General features: G+C 42.3%; 1 long non-coding RNA gene across 2 annotated transcripts in view; it reads right to left on the reverse strand.

Annotated features, from left to right (window-relative positions):
* Positions 1–16,899, reverse strand: part of LOC148128923 (uncharacterized) — a 144,077-nt gene that overhangs the window by 14,532 nt on the left and 112,646 nt on the right. Inside the window, exons 3-4 of one of the 2 annotated variants that reach the window (XR_015745871.1) lie at positions 13,236–13,394; positions 12,359–12,679 (exon numbers count right to left, since the gene is read on the reverse strand). This is a non-coding gene — a long non-coding RNA (uncharacterized LOC148128923). Of the gene's footprint in view, positions 1–12,358; positions 12,680–13,235; positions 13,395–16,899 lie in introns of those variants that run through there. The other variant, XR_015745872.1, reaches the window with a different exon arrangement.

Here is a 16,899-nt window from a genome sequence, read left to right on the forward strand (position 1 = left end):
TCAGGGTAGGGCAGTACCCCACAATCAAAGGTGGTATTCAGCTGGTTCTGACCAGTTCTGGAGAACCAGTAGCGGAAATTTTGAGTAGTTTGGAGAACCAGCAAATATCACCTCTGACTTGAGACTTTACAGTATCCTTCCCCTGCCATGCACACCAAGTCACACCCACACCCCAAAAACCTTTGAATCCCACCACTGCCCACAATGATGCCTAGGAGCGATTTGTGGTCAGTCACCAATTCAAAGTCTCTCCTGTATAGCTATTTGTGGAACTGCTTGACCCTTGCCACTGCAGCCAGTGCCTTCTTATCCAGCTGGCTGAAGTTCCGTTTAGCAGCTGATAGGATTTTAGAATAAAAAGCAATCGGGGTCTCAGTCCCATTTGGCATCCGGTGGCTGAGCACAGCCCCAATGCCAAATGGGGAGGCATTGCATGGTAAGATAAGAGGCAAAGTCTCATTGTATTGAGAACTCTATCAGATGACAAGAGTCTTTTAACTGTGGCAAAGGCAGAGGCTTCCTTTTGTCCCCAGGTCCATCTTGCCTTCTTATCTAACAGTCTGTTGTGGCTCCGGACTTGGATTCAGCTCCTGTGGCTGATATGAGCTCAAGTGAGGAGGACATGGCAGAGAAATATGAGCCAGCAGGGCTCAGTGATTGGAATGATAATCAGGAAGAGGAGATGGACGTGACAAGAGAGGACAGACCTGATTTAGTAGAATGGTCAGGACCTTCGACCTCCTCTGGTTCAGTATCTGATCATCAGCCGGGAATGGCTGACAGAGAAGTTTTAAGAGAGTCTTCAAGTGGAGACGAGAACTTGGAGAATTGTTGGTTAGATGTTAGGAATAGACGCCGCTTTTAAGAGGCAAGGCCAGCTGGAACGCAGGAGAAGGTCAAGTGAGTAATTAAGGAAATTAACTGTTGCCCTAATAACTATAAAAGGATCCGCCTGAGTTTGAAAATTTGTCAGGAACAAAGCGTTTAATTTACGTAGAGAAGCAACGGTCAAAGCTCGGAGGCTTGTGGATTTAAGCCAGGATTAATGTGCTGTAGACTGTGAATAATAGCAGCTGCTATCTTCTGAAACTCCTCTTCGTTTGTTTTGCTTTTGAGGACGACTGCTTTCGGAGTTGCTTATTTGCTTTTGAAGGTGGGACATAACATTTTTGTTCCTGACCCAACAGACCATCTTTGCAACGATGGATTCAAACCAATTGCAACAATTGGTAGAGCAGCAACAACTACAGATTAATCAATTACTTCAGAGTAACATAACGTTACAGAATCAGGTAACTCAAATGTTGAATTATGTTACCAATTTACAAGGTACTGCTGCTGCTGCTCCCCCTGCCCCTCCCTTGAGAAAAAGCCCGGTAGCTATGCCAGAAAAATTTTCTTGGCAAACGGACATGTTTTCGACATTTGTGGGTCAGTGCCAACTGTATTTTTCTGTGAGGCTTGAAGACTTTCCAACCGACCGGGCTAAGGTGGGATTTATAATTAGTTTGTTAACTGGGCAGGGTGCCAAATGGGCTACTCCCTTATTAGTGCAAGATAGCCCATTATTGGATAATTTCCAGGGGTTTCTTCAACAAATGAAAGTAATGTTTGAAAACCCAATTAAATTACAAATTGTGGACAGAAAATTAATGGACATTAATCAAGGAAAACGTTCCCTGCAAGAGTACGTTACAGAATTCCGTTTGTTGTGCATGGACTCTAACTGGAACAAACCGGCTCATATGGCTGCATTCCAGGAAGGCTTGTCTGATGCCATCAAGGATGAGCTAGTCCATGCAGAGCGGGCTTCAACTTTGGATGCATTAATAATCCAATGTTTGCGTATTGAAGCTCGCTTACAGCAACGTGGGAGTAAACGGACCATTGTAGGAACCACCTGTATTTCCTCGCACACGCATTACGCCTATGAGAGTTTTTCAACCCAAGATTCAAGCAGAGGAGCCGATGGACATACGCGCACTCCGCCCTCACTTAACGGTGTGAGAACGCTCGAGAAGGTTCCAGGAAGGCTTGTGCCTTTATTGCGGGGTCCGGGACATTTTGCAAAGGCTTGTACTCGGAGAGGGACTCGTAGACCGGTGCCCGAAACCACTCCTGGCCCATCGGGAAACGGGGTGGGCCCGATCTCGGGGAAACCCTAGGTCAGGCACAACCTACACCCCCATCCCAAATTGCCGAAGTAAATCCTGGTCCTCCTCGGCATTTACTGTTGGACACTGTATATTTTTACAGTCCCAGAAGGAGGGAATTCCGCTGTGGCGCTGGTGGATTCAGGGGTTACAACCAGTTTTATGGACTGTGCTTTTGTGAAACATTTTGGAGTTCCATTAATTCCTCTGTAAATCCCCCCATGAAGGTGGAAACCGTAGATGGGCGTGAACTTAAGTCGGGACCTATTCGCTTTGCCACCCAGCCAGTACGCATGCTTATTGGGGATCATGAGGAGGCGATAAGTTTTTATGTCACCTCGAACCTCCATCTCCCTTTGGTGCTCGGAGTATCCTGGCTACGTCTGCACGATCCGTTGGTGGCTTGGGCGCAGAACGCCATTTCGTTTCCAAGCATACAATGTGTGGACCACCTGAGGCATGTCTGCGCCGGCCAAGATATCGCCGCTCCTGCTGTCTCGATTCCTTCGGAACTGTCGGATTTTTCCGATGTTTTCAGCGAACAGGAGGCAGACCGATTACCACCACATCGTGTTTATGATTGTCCCGTGGACTTGATACCGGGCACTCCATTGCCAAAGGGGAGGTTATATTCCTTGTCAGAGCCCGAGTTAGTTGCACTCCGAGAGTTTTTAGACAAAAACTTAGCTCGGGGATTTATTCGACCTTCGTCGTCCCCTCTTTCGGCGCCCGTTCTCTTTGTTAAGAAGAAGTCGGGAGAACTTTGTCTCTGTTGTGATTATAGACGCCTGAACTCTATCACTGTGAAGAATAGCTATCCCTTGCTGCTCATTCCGGAATTGATGGAGAGGTTGCGGGAGGCTACTATCTTCACTAAACTTGATCTGTGTGGGGCCTATAATCTGGTTTGGATGTGCAAGGGGGATGAGTGGAAGACGGCGTTTGGCACTCGTTATGGTCATTTCGAGTACACCGTCATGCCATTTGGCCTGACCAACGCTCCTGCTGTATTCCAGCATTTGATGAATGATATTTTTCGGGACATGCTGGATAAGTTTGTTGTCATATATTTGGATGACATTTTGATTTATTCTAGGTCCAGAGATCAACATCTTCAGCAGGTTCGTCTAGTGCTTCAGCGTCTTCGGGAGCATAAACTCTACGCGAAACTGGAGAAGTGTTTCTTTTTTCAGTCATCAATAGAGTTTTTAGGGCACATCATTTCTCCCGAAGGCATTGCTATGGACCCAAAAAAGGTTGAGGCATTATGTAGTTGGGAAGCTCCTCGTCGAGTCAAGGACGACAACGACTTTTGGGATTCGCCAACTACTATCGGACTTTTATTCCGGACTTTGCGAAAGTAATGGACCCCATAACTCAGCTCCTTCGTAAGAAGGTTCCGTTTGTGTGGGGGCCTCCGCAACAACAGGCTTTTGACATTTTAAAGAAAGCATTTGTAGCCGAACCGATATTGAGGCATTCTGATCCGAATCATCCATTTGTGGTCGAGACAGATGCTTCTAATGTCGCTATCAGAGCAGTATTATTACAAGCTTCAAAGGATGGCGCACCTCTTTTCCCTTGCGCATACTATTCTAGGAAGCTCACAGCTTCAGAGCGCAATTACACCATCTGGGAAAAGGAGTTGTTGGCCATTAAGGCTGCTTTCGAGACTTGGAGACATCATTTAGAGGGGGCTCGGCACAAGGTAGAGGTTCGGACGGATCATCGAAACTTGGAACATTTAAACACAGCTAGGAAATTGAATCAACGCCAGATTCGATGGTCGTTGTTTTTCGCTTGATTCAATTTCTCCATTACTTATGTTCCAAGTGGACAGAACCGGAGGGCAGACGCGTTGTCTCGGAAGCCTGAGTATATTTGCTCCGAAGATCCTCTTCCTTTACGAACAGTGTTACCACCGGAATCTTTGGCTGTACTGCAAGATCCGGTAGATTTGCGGGCTCGCCTACGGGAGGCGCAACGTTTGGATGCGTGGACGCAGCAGAGACGAGGGGACGTTGGACCTGATTCTCCATGGTCTTTTGAAGAAGGTCTGCTCAGACATCGGGGTTTGTTATATGTGCCTACCAGACCGTTGAGAGCTCTCATAATGACACAATGTCATGATAACCCCACTGCTGGTCATTTTGGATTTCATAAAACATTGCATTTAGTCACCCGGACTTTTTGGTGGCCTCGGGTTCGCCATGATGTGTCCTCGTACGTCGCTTCTTGCATTCAGTGTAGGCAAGCGAAAGCGGCGTCGGGTGCGCCCCCTGGACTCCTCCAACCATTGTCGACTCCGAGCAGACCATGGGGAGCGATCTCCATGGACTTTCTCACGCATTTACCATCCTCGTCGGGCTTCACGACGGTGCTCGTGGTAGTTGATATGCTGACTAAAATGGCTCATTTCATTCCCTGTCGGAGATTGCCATCGTCCCGTACTACGGCCCAGCTATTTTTGCAGCATATCTTTTGTCTGCATGGACTGCCGGATAGAGTGGTTTCTGATCGTGGGGTTCAGTTTACGGCGCAATTTTGGAAACAGTTAATGGCGGCGCTACAAGTTCAAGTATGCTTAGCATCAGCGCACCATCCGGAAACTGATGGCGGGACGGAGAAGGTGATTGGTATTCTTACCCAATATTTGAGGTGTTTCGTTAATCTGCGACAAAATGATTGGGCGAAATATCTCCCATTAGCAGAATTCGCTTTTAACAACTCACAGCACACCTCCAATCGTGTCACGCCATTTTTTGCGAATGTGGGTTATCATCTGCGCTTCTTCCCATTAACTATGATGGATTCCCCGGTTCCTCAGACCCAAGATTTTCTGGAGGAACTACAAGCGGTCCACCGTTTAGTAGTACAACAACTTAACAGGGCAAAAGACGATTATAAACGGTTTGCGGACCGATCACGCCGAGCAACGCCTCCGTTAGCTGTGGGTGATAAGGTGTGGTTATCCACAAAACATCTGAAGATCGATCGCCCTATTAGGAAGCTAGACCATCGTTTCATTGGTCCCTTCCCGATTGAGACAGTTATTAACCCTGTGGCATACCGACTCACTTTGCCAAGTTCTATGCGCATTCACCCCGTTTTCCATCTATCTCTTTTGGTTCCTGATTCTCCGGAGTGTCATCTGCGTGATTCTGCTGGGTACGACTCCCTCATCGACGCCCCCTGAGGAGGCTGCTATTGATGACACGGTGGTCACGCGTTGATTCGCGTTGGCTCAAGGGTCGTTTCCAGTATCTGGTCGAGAGGAGAGTGGATGACTCGGAAATTTGCTCATGGACGGATGCGTCTGCGGTTCATGCTTCAGATATGATTCGGGACTTTCATAAACGTTTCCCTTCGAAACCGCATCCAGATCGTCAGACCAGGGGGAAGGGCCCTGCGGTGAGGGATAGTGTTGTGGCTCCGGACTTGGATTCAGCTCCTGTGGCTGATATGAGCTCAAGTGAGGAGGACATGGCAGAGAAATATTAGCCAGCAGGGCTCAGTGATTGGAATGATAATCAGGAAGAGGAGATGGACGTGACAAGAGAGGACAGACCTGATTTAGTAGAATGGTCAGGACCTTCGACCTCCTCTGGTTCAGTATCTGATCATCAGCCGGGAATGGCTGACAGAGAAGTTTTAAGAGAGTCTTCAAGTGGAGACGAGAACTTGGAGAATTGTTGGTTAGATGTTAGGAATAGACACCGCTTTAAGAGGCAAGACCAGCTGGAACGCAGGAGAAGGTCAAGTGAGTAATTAAGGAAATTAACTGTTGCCCTAATAACTATAAAAGGATCCACCTGAGTTTGAAAATTTGTCAGGAACAAAGCGTTTAATTTACGTAGAGAAGCAACGGTCAAAGCTCGGAGGCTTGTGGATTTAAGCCAGGATTAATGTGCTGTAGACTGTGAATAATAGCAGCTGTTATCTTCTGAAACTCCTCTTCGTTTGTTTTGCTTTTGAGGACGACTGCTTTCGGAGTTGCTTATTTGCTTTTGAAGGTGGGACATAACACAGTCAGTGTAGCGATTCAGCAACTGTCGCCTTCTGTGGCAGAAAAATACTATAAAAGTTTAACAGGCCTAGGAATGCCTGGAATTCTGTCTGGCTTTTTAGAACGGGGGCTTCCTTAATAGCTTTGACGTTGTTATTGGAGGGGGTGTATTCCTGAGCTGTCAATTAAATATCCTAGAAATTCAACTTGTGGCACCACTATCTGGCATTTTTCTTGTTTTCACTTTAAGTCCAACTTTTTGAAACCATTCAGGACTGTCCTTAGTCAGTAGATTAGTTCTTCTTTGATGTTCACAGACACAAGGACATCATCAACACAAGATATCACATCTGGAATGCCCTGTAGGAGGCATTCCATTATGCTTTGAAAAAGTCCTGGTGCCACACTTATATCGAATTGTAGCCTGTGGCATTTGAAGGCCCCTCTCTGTGTTACAATGGTTTGTACCTCTGTGGTGGCATCGTCCACTGGCAGTTGCTGATATGCTTGGGCTAGATCAAGTTTTGAAAAAGTTCTGCCCTTTCTTAGGGAATGCAATAGATGCTGTACAACTGGCACGGTATGGGCACTCTGCTGTAATGGATTGTTGATCATGCATTTATAGTCCATGCAGATGCAGATTGATCCATCCGGCTAGATTGACATGACAATTGGGGTCTCCCATTTGGCATGATCAACCGGCTCCAAAAACCCCTGGGCAATTATAAGAGGCAAAGTCTCATCTAACTGACTATCAATTTTGGGCCAGAGAGCAAAGACCCTTCGCAACTTCATTCTAATAGGGGCAACACTGGGGTCTAGGTTCAAAGATAGGCATTCTCCTATACTTGCCTAGGCTCCCATAGAAAACATCCACAAATTCTGTGATCATCTCCTTGATGCTGTCATCTTGGATGGTGTGGATGCCGGTCACTCCCAATCCCAGGGCATTGAACCATTCTACCCTGAGCAAGCTTGGCAGGTCTCTATTCACCACAGTCAGCTGGAGCAGTCCAACAAAATTTTTGCATTTGACTTGGAAGGACCCACTCCCTAGGACAGGGATGCTGTTTTCTTGATAGTCTTTTAACAACATCTTCTGGGGCTTCAGGTAATTTTTAGCTAACCCCGGGACTGCCTTCTTAATGGTTGGTCAGGACACAATGGTCATATATGACCCTGTGTTCCCTTCTATGTCACACTGTTCTGACCCAAACCCTTTTTCAATAAAACAAACACGAACTAAAGGGAACAGAAACCTTTTAATGATTCTTACGAATCCCTGGTTAAAAAACTGCTGCAAACTAATTAACTTTTATAAGCACAAGCCTTGCCAAAACTGTGCAAGGCTGCCAAGAATAACAGATAAGAAATATTTTACAACATAGGAGTTTTCAAATACCAACTTAAGATACTGCAATGTCCACAAGGCTGGAGTTTCAAAATGTTTTTACTTCCTCCAAAAAATGTTCGCTTCACAGCTGGCTTTTATCTTCTTGAAGGAGGGGCCATTACCTTGCAGCCTTACTCCCAAGTCGCCCGTGCTGCTGCAGCTGCTCTTTCCTGTGAGCAACCCTGTGTGCATGCACACTTGGCACAGGCTCGTCAGGAACCTCCTCATTGCTGCTGCCAGCCCCCACAATCTCTGAAGGCAGCAGTCCACTCCCTAATGATCCTGGCCCCTCATCTGAGTCCTCGCTGTCCTCAGCCTGCTCTCCTCACACCTGCTGCCGGCTAACCACAACACACACAGGGATCCCTTGATATGGACTGTGACATGGAATTTCTTGGAGTGATATGGGTCAGAGTGCCCAACAATCATTTGGTGCATTTCCCTTGTTTCTGTGGTTCGATCTTCTCTTTGCTTATGCCTTGGAGGCAGCACTTTCCAGAATCCCGTCTGGGAAGCATATGGTCACATTGGGGAAACAGGTTGCCTCTGGTGGTTTAGTGCTGCTGGCTGGGTTGTGTAGCAAGCTTTTGCTATGTGCCCCTTCCAAATGCATATTTGGCATATGGCATCTTTGAATCTATATGCCGATCTGGGGTGATTGCCCTCACATCCAGCACAATAGAGTGGTCTCAGTCTCTCTCCCCTTTCTGGATTTACAACCTTTTTTGGGTGAATGCAGTGAATTTCATCATCCGCATCTATGGATTCTTCATATTCCATGCTCTCATGGTGCATGGTGGCTGCTTCACATGAGTGATAAGCGCTGCTTGATCTCTGAATTTTGGCTGCTGATTTAATTGAAGACTCGGTTGCTCTGGCCTCATCTAGTGCGGCTTGGAATGTGATACCCAGCTTCACTGCCTCTTTAGATTTAGGTCTTTCAACTCAAAATGAGTCTATCTTGCATTGCCTCTTTTAGGTCCTTGAACTTGCAGTGTGCTGCAGCTTCTCTTAATGCTGCTACGTATTCATTGGTAGTCTCACCTTCTTTTTGATCTCTTGGTAAAACTCATGTCGCTTTACCAGGGTCATTGCCGTGGGTGCATAATGCATTTGTAGTGTGTTCTGGAGCATTGTCCAAGGTATCGTATGCATGTTTGCTGATTCCGATAGGGCTTCAGCCATTTTGAAGACATCTGGTCCACAGTAGCTTAGGACAATAGCTTTTCCTATTGTCCGACAGTTCCACAAGATCATTTGCTTCCATAAAGCATTGAAATTGAGACATACGATCTCCAATCCTCCTTTGCTGGGTTGAAAGGAACTGGTCGGGTGCGTGTGGTCATCTTAGGATAGCCGATGCAGATTCTTGACTTGCTGTAATGATGGCTGCTGATGCCACATGGATGTCCGGTTGAGCTCTTTTATCCTTTGTTCTCTTTGTATCCCATCCTCATCACCAGTGTTAAGTTGGGGTCAAGTGAACGGACAGGACACTCAGGGTAGTGACTACAGCTCTTTATTCAGTAGACTGGTACAACAAACTGGCTTGGCTGTCCGACAGCTCCCTCTTTTAAAGAGATCTATCAATGAGGCTACTTCATTTTCCCACCAGATAGGTTGACCAATCATCTTAAATTATTATTTTTCCCACCTGGAAGGCAAACTTGAGTGAAGCCTTCATTCCAAGGCTTCATTCCCTATCAGCATATTGAACCCTTTTCTTCCAATAATTTGTTTTGCTACAATCTGCCAGCAAAAATGAAGCTTGGGGGGCTCTGAGTACCTGTCCTGTGCTTTCAGCTGCCACAGCCTTCTCCAGCATACTGCCAGTGAAAATGGAGCTCAGGAGGGGTGTGCTGAGCCTTCCAGAGTTCCATTTTCAGCTTCCACGGCCCCCTCCAGCATGCTGCCAGTAAAAACAGAGTTTGGCCCTCCTGAGTTCCATTTGTGGCTGCCATAGCCTCTTCCAGCATACTCTCAGCTACCACCAGGCTGTAGATTAGCACCCTGTCAGCCTGGGCCAGGCTGAGACACCATAGCCCAGTCCTTCACTTTTTCTATGGTGGTCCCATTGGCCAGATCTAAGCACCAGATCTAAGGAGACTGTGGCAGCTGAAAATGGAGCTCGGGAGGGCCAAGCTCTGTTTTTGTGGCAGGGTGCTGGAGGAGGTGGCCCCACAGGCCAGATCTAAGTAATCCTGGACCAGATCTGACCCATGGGCCTTGGGTTTGACACCCCTCCATTAGGACAACAATTAGTAGTATCTTGTATAAGTGTCCCATACAAAAGCTGAATTTGTTCCATTGAAACTTGAAATATAATCTATCTCAATTACTATTACCACGTAATATCAATTGCTATTACAATGTTCATTGTATACTCAATGGTGATCAAGTTTAATTGTTAATAAATCTAATTGCTATAGTCACCAGGAAGTTGTTAGCCTTCTCCTGGGTGACTATTCTTCAGAAACCTTTAGGATTTTAATTTTTTTTTTATCAATAGCTATCCTTAGTAAGCCCTTAGGCTATTTGTTGAAACATGTTTCTTGACTTTGAGAAACACAGGAATTGCTTCAAGTGAAATATTTCTTATTCATTAATTTAATATAATACAATTGTGACTAGAAATGTATTCAAAGAGTCTAGTTCTACTGATATCTGTAGGACCATCAAAATTCAAGTCTTAAAGGTCATGACTAATTTTTCCCCAATTATTTGAAGAGGACTTAATTGTGACTAATTTTAGCTGAACTGTAGCCAACATCTTTATAAGTCTTGTATAAAAACAGAAGTGCAATACTTCTGGGATAGATCCAGATAGATGTAATTAAAAGCACAATCAAGGATCCTCTGGGTCAATTAGGCTGAAACAACTTTATTGAAAGGAAATCAAGCTCAAAGTCTCCACGGGTAAATACACACAGTTTCTATTCTCTCACATAAAAATAACAGTGATCTTTATTATATATTTCAACAGCTACAGAAATGTGTGACACAAATATAAATAGTGTGTAGCTGTTTTTTGATGTTGTTACATAGAATAAACTTTTGTTTAAAAAAAATCAATGTGAATTGTGGTTTCCAAGAGACAAGAAGAGGTTGTGTCTTTTACATCACTATTTTCAAAAGACATAAATAAAAGGAATTGCCAAATATTTTAAACATGCCAAAAGCAAATAGAAACTTGTTCCTTGTTATGTACAGTATATGCCATTAGAAATATACCAAGAGGAAGAGGAGGAAGAAAAGAAGAGGAGCCAGCCAACAATACTTATGGATTTAGTTTTTAATCTATCTGTCTGAATGTCTGACTGTCTATCATCTATCATCTATCTATCATCTATCAATCAATCAATCTATCATTTATCATAAATATTTATCAGCCCAACATTTAAAAGACAGCTATGTATGTTCATATTAGTTTGAAGTTTTGGCAAAATTGTGGTTTCTTTTATAGATGTTCAGAATGATTTTTGACAATATTTTCAAAATACATGTTGCCACTGGAAGATTATAATGGGGACTATAGAACAGAGCATTTATAAACAGAGAAGTTATTCTTTCCCAATTCTCTGCTTCTTCATTGAATAAGGAATACAAACAAATAAAATCAAACAAAACATAAGTTTGACTCTGTCATTTAGTTCTCTATTCTAACTTGAAAACCCTTTCAACAAAAAGAAGGCATAAAACAGAAAATGCACCATTAAGAAACCATTTGGTTTTTTAAAACTCATTTTTAATGTTTTTTCAGTTTCTGAAGGCCTCATTATGATACTATGTGAATCAGAATAGGTAATGGGGTGACCTACATGATTTCATACAAATAGAAAACTTATGACATAACTCTAAGAAAATCTTGATCAGAAATTTTGGATGCTATAACAATGTACCGAAATGGAAATGCTAACATACAGTAATATAAAGGTATACAAAATAAAGGACACGTGATAGCATAGAATAGGATATCCTAGCATGAAGCTAAACAGAAAGGAAAGAAGATCTGGACAGCATTACAAGAAACAGCTAAAGGGCATATCATAAAACTCCTCCAATGTTTGTTTACCATCATTCCAAATATATACCTGGGAGACATATGTTATATCTCTCACTAATTCATAGATATAGTACATTATCTGCGCTGTAATGGTGAAAGAACATACTCCAGAACTCATTTAGATCAATCAAAGGATTATGCTCAGTTCAGTTAATCTTTTGCATACTTTTGCATGCTGTTGTGCATATCATTATTTGAAATGAATACTTTTATTTATACTAGAAACTTTTATCTGAAGATGTTTTTACTTGCCTATATTGCTTGCCTAAAAATAGTTAATTGATCTAAATTAAAATTCAAGTCAATATTTATCTATCAAGCTAATTTGCTATTATGGAATGAAAGTTAGCTTAAGAAAATAATTATTAATAATTATAACAAGCTCATTTTTATTTTGGACATAATTAGCAGTATAGATGCCACTATTCAGAGCTTCTTAATATTTAATACAGGAACAGTTTAGTGTTGTAAGTGTATTTCAATACTTTCAAGAAGACACATGTGATCTGGGCAAACCTTATTTAGCTATACCCTTAAAGTATTTAGCTACACCTTCACATAACTATACCCTTAACATTTAACTAGAGTAGAATACAGTAGGGTAGAATAGAGTACTATACTATACTATACTATACTGTACTGTACTGTAGAATAGAATAGAATAGAATGGAATGGAATGGAATAGAATAGAATAGAATAGAATAGAATAGAATAGAATAGAATAGAATAGAATAGAATAGAATAGAATAGAATAGAATAGAATAGAATAGAATAGAACAGAGTTGGAAGGGAGCTTGGAGGTCTTCTAGTCCAACCTGCTTAGGCAGGAAACTCTACATCACTTCAGACAAATGCTATCCAATCTCTTCTTAAAAACTTCCAGTGTTGGAGCATTTACAACTTCAGGAGGCAAGTTGTTCCACTGATTAATTGTTTTAACTGTCAGGAAATTTCTCCTCAGTTCTAAGTTGCTTCTCTCCTTGATTAATTTCCATCCATTGCTTCTTGTCCTACCCTCAGGTGCTTTAGAGAATAGCTTGACTCCCTCTTCTTCATGGCAGTCCCTGAGATATTGGAACACTGCTATCATGTCACCCTTAGTCAGGAGTGGGATTTTACTGGTTCGGACTGGTTCAGTAGAACTGTTGTTATGATTCTGCGCAGTTCAGAGAACCGGCAAATTGTGCGCCTGGCTGGCCATGCCCCGCCCCGCCTGCCCACTCACCCCACCCCGTCCAGTCATTCCTCATTTTGTCCACCATTGCTATCCTGCCTTCACCCGCCATTGCTGCTTGCCTTCCACCACGGCCCTGATCTCCCTGGGTGAGTGAGCCTGAAAGCAAGCCCTAGTCGAGTCAATTCCTGGCCTGGCCTAGGCTGCCACTGCAAGCCCCAGTCAAGTCAACTCCTGGGCCGGCCAAGCCACTGCGCTTTCCCTCCCCACCATCCCTGGACTTGCCTGGCTTGCTTCACCACTGCTGAGCTCTCCTTTCAGACACACCCGTTGCTTGCCTTTCACTCCTGTTGCATTTGCTGCTCTCTTTTCATGCACATTCCTGTTGCTTGCTTTTCACTCCCATTGCATTTGCTGCTCTTTTACCCCCCACCCCAACTGCTCACCTTTTGGTGCCACCTCTGAAGCCACTGAAGCAAACTCCCCTCTGCCGACGCAGTTCTGGGATGTGCTGCTGCCACTGATTGCCTTCTCGATGAGAGCCTCAATGTTTGCCCTCTGTGTGATATCTGGCCATTCTTTCTCTCAAGTTTATTTTGCAAAATCTGTAGGCAACAATAGCAGGATAAATCATCCCTTGTGCCCCTGGAGTTCTTCAATGAAATACAAGGTATCTAAAAAGTAACCATTACCTATAGTTGCTTTTCAGTCCTGCTATGGACATAAATGCACCAAAGAGGTTTTGAAAAAATAACCAACACTGTACTGTAGAAATCAAAGATAATTATTTTGGTCATTAAAAATTGTATAAATCCAAACTTAGGAAATATGTTTACTAGATTAGTTCAGCATCATAAAATTGCAAGCTTTTTGATTCTCATCCTTCTCCTTTATTTACTTGTTTGTTTATATTATAGTATTTGATTATTGCATCAGCCATAATTGAATCAATGAGACCGCATCCAGCAGAATTAGTGTAGGTAGAGGGATGATTTGTTATCCTAGGAACTAATAATCCAATATTGAGGCGTTGATAATTTGTGGTGATATTTTGCTTGTGTTTTTCTCTGACAAAGACACTTAGATCTTATTAGCATTTTTCAACATTATTTAAAAAAAAGGAAAGAGAGGTAACACTTCAGATATATTTCAGAAAATGTCTATTTATTTCTTATTATTTAAAGAATGCAAGTTGTGTTTGGTAATTACCAGAGGCATTAACAAAAAATGAAAGCATAAAATGCCAAAGCAAATTTTAAAAAGTACTATTTTTATGTAGAAGTGGTAAATCATATTATAGAAGCCAATCAGAGTGTATGATAATTAACAGTAGCACATCATCAATATTGTTTTATAATGTTCACTGTTTGAAAAAAAGTTTTGTGGTATTGAATATTTATACCCCACTGTTCTACGTTTTCACTGATAGGGTCGATAAACAATGAATTAATATTAAATCATTTAAATGTTAAAAGGCGGAACAATAAAAGCTGCTAAATAAAATGCAAACTAGCTTAAGCTATCTTTTGAAAACTTGAATGAAGGAATTTTGTGCAAAAAAACGATGCTAGATATCAAGTGTGCCTTCGGGAAGATGATGAATCTCCAAAATGCTGTCCTAATCAACAGGCCCTTCCTGTAAAGTAAACAGAGTTTCATCACTTCTGTCATCCATCTTCATTATACAATGATCTGTTATGGAAAGGTAACAGTGCAAGATTCAGAAGAGGGCAGATAATGAGAAAGGCAAGAAAGTTTTGAAAAAAAAACTTTCTATTTTTGCTTTATTGATACTGTATATTAAGGCTTTTAACAGTGACAACTACAATAAATTCTAGATGTCCTTTAAAAATAGGGTTTACCACATCACCACAGCTGCTTATTGAAGGAACAGAACAGAAAATTAGATACCATTAGAATTAGATACCATATTTAACTTATATACCGAATATATGACAAAAATGCTGGAGCCAAGAAGTAAAAACTGGAATGAAAAATGGAGAGAATCATCAAGAACCTTAAATATACTGATGATACCAGTTTGATAGCTAGACGATTATGCTAGAGGGGCAACCCAATACAAAGAAGAGGAGGAAGAGGACAAGAAGGGCGAGGGCATATCTGGCACTGTCTTTTTGGGGTGTACTTCTAAGAGGTAGGATGCAAGCTTGGCACTTATGTTTTTACTGCCTTTCTGGGGGGCATGTGATCTTTCCTTAAATCTGGATTATTTCTTTAGGATATCTTGTGAGGTGAGTGAGACCAGCTGGTGTCTTTAAGTGGTGCAAATGGATCTAAGGATTGCTTCTCCTGGGTATGCTCTTTCTTGAGAGCTTAAATGACCTCTCTGCTAAAGGGTTTCATTTAATGAGCAAGAGTTGGCTGCTGATAGTTGTCATTGTATTTTCACTATTTTAATTCCTCAAGGTGCTCTAGCACCCTGCCTGATTTGTAACCCTGGCTTGCAGATATTTTTAATCTAATGATTGGTATTTAGGGCAGCTTTTTGCAAGCAAAGAAGCTTTTTGTATTTTTGTACAGATAATCCTTGACTTTCAACAGTTCATTTAGTGACCATTCAAAATTACAATGGCACTGAAAAAAGTGACATATGACCATTTTTCACACTTATGACCATTGCAGCATAATCACAGTCAGAAGAAGCCAGGTGAGGAGAAGTGCCCCTTGATGTGAGTGATGTCAAGTTGGCCATGCCCAGCCAGTCCCATGACCACTAAGTCATGCCCAGCCAGTCCCATGACCACCAAGCCACACCCACAAATTAAGCCACACCCACAGAACTGGTTGTTAAGAAATTTGAATCCCACCCCTGCCCCTTGTCCTTCTTTTCATCAGGTTAGACACACCCAGTTCCAGCAACTGTTCTCTATATGGTTTAGCCTCCAGTTCCCTAATCAACTTTGTTGCTCTTCTCTGCACTCTTTCTAGAGTCTTAACATCAAGTGTGTCCTTGCCAAGGCATTATAAAGTGGCATTAACACTTCATGTGATCTTGATTCTATCTCTCTGTTTATGCAGCCTAAATATTAAATGATCCCTCTTTTCATCACTATTCCTAGTTCAAGCTAGTTGAATAACCATAGGTCACATTGGCACCTAATTTTGGACTTTAGAAAATTGGTCTATTTGTATATTTGGAGACAAATGGGGAAATACTGGAAGATCAAAATAATATTTTTTACCATATCACTTTTTAAAGAACCCAACAAAAGACTCTCCCCACCCACAAATAAAAAGGGAAGGAACTCTGAAGAAGAAAGATCACCTAGCCAAAATACTCTCCTTATTTCCACTCCTCCCCCCTTAGGAATGTGGCAAGCCCAAAACCCTTCCCCCCATGTGTTGAGGTAATTCCCCGTTAGGAGAATGAGCGCATACAAGGAGACGTATTTGAGAGTAGTGTTTGAATAATACACATACAGCACACAGATACACTGTACAGTAAAGGTAGGTTTTTACTTCCAGACAGTTTAAGCCAAGTTCAAGATAAGCAGTCCAAAAGTCATTCACAGGTAAATCAGTCAGTTTTTCAATCCAGGGATAATCCAAATATCAAAGTCCAGTGTGAAAAAACAGTTCAGTAACAGACTTACATTAAATCCAGTAATATCAGTCAATTAGAAGAAATGGAGCAACGGCAATACTTTCCAACAGAAGGAAACAGAGATACTCACTCAGACACACTCTCTTCTGAGACTAAGACTAAGACAATCCAGGTTTCTGGCTCCATCTTATGGCTGTTTGAAAAACCACACCCAATTGCAGTTTTTGCAATCTCTTAAAGACATAGTATTAAAATGTTTATCCTGGTTTATATATTTCTAACCCAAATACTTGTTAGGTCACTTATATTCCTAACACCATGACTGCCGCAGAGAAAGTAAGAAAAAGAATATATACTAAGACTAACTAAAATGACTACACATATGTCAATTTCGGGCTTGACAGGCTGCCCTCCCTCATTTGAAAAGAAATCCCTGCAACAACATAAAATAACAAAGATTGAAATTAGGTTAAACACGATTATACAATGCACATTTTAACTGCCACCCACAGAATTCGATTTTGGCTTGTGTGGATATTTTTCAT

Source organism: Notechis scutatus, chromosome Z, assembly GCF_049901735.1.
Source record: "Notechis scutatus isolate UNSWTSFEM ecotype Mainland chromosome Z, rNotScu1.2, whole genome shotgun sequence".
NCBI classification, from domain to species: domain Eukaryota; kingdom Metazoa; phylum Chordata; class Lepidosauria; order Squamata; family Elapidae; genus Notechis; species Notechis scutatus.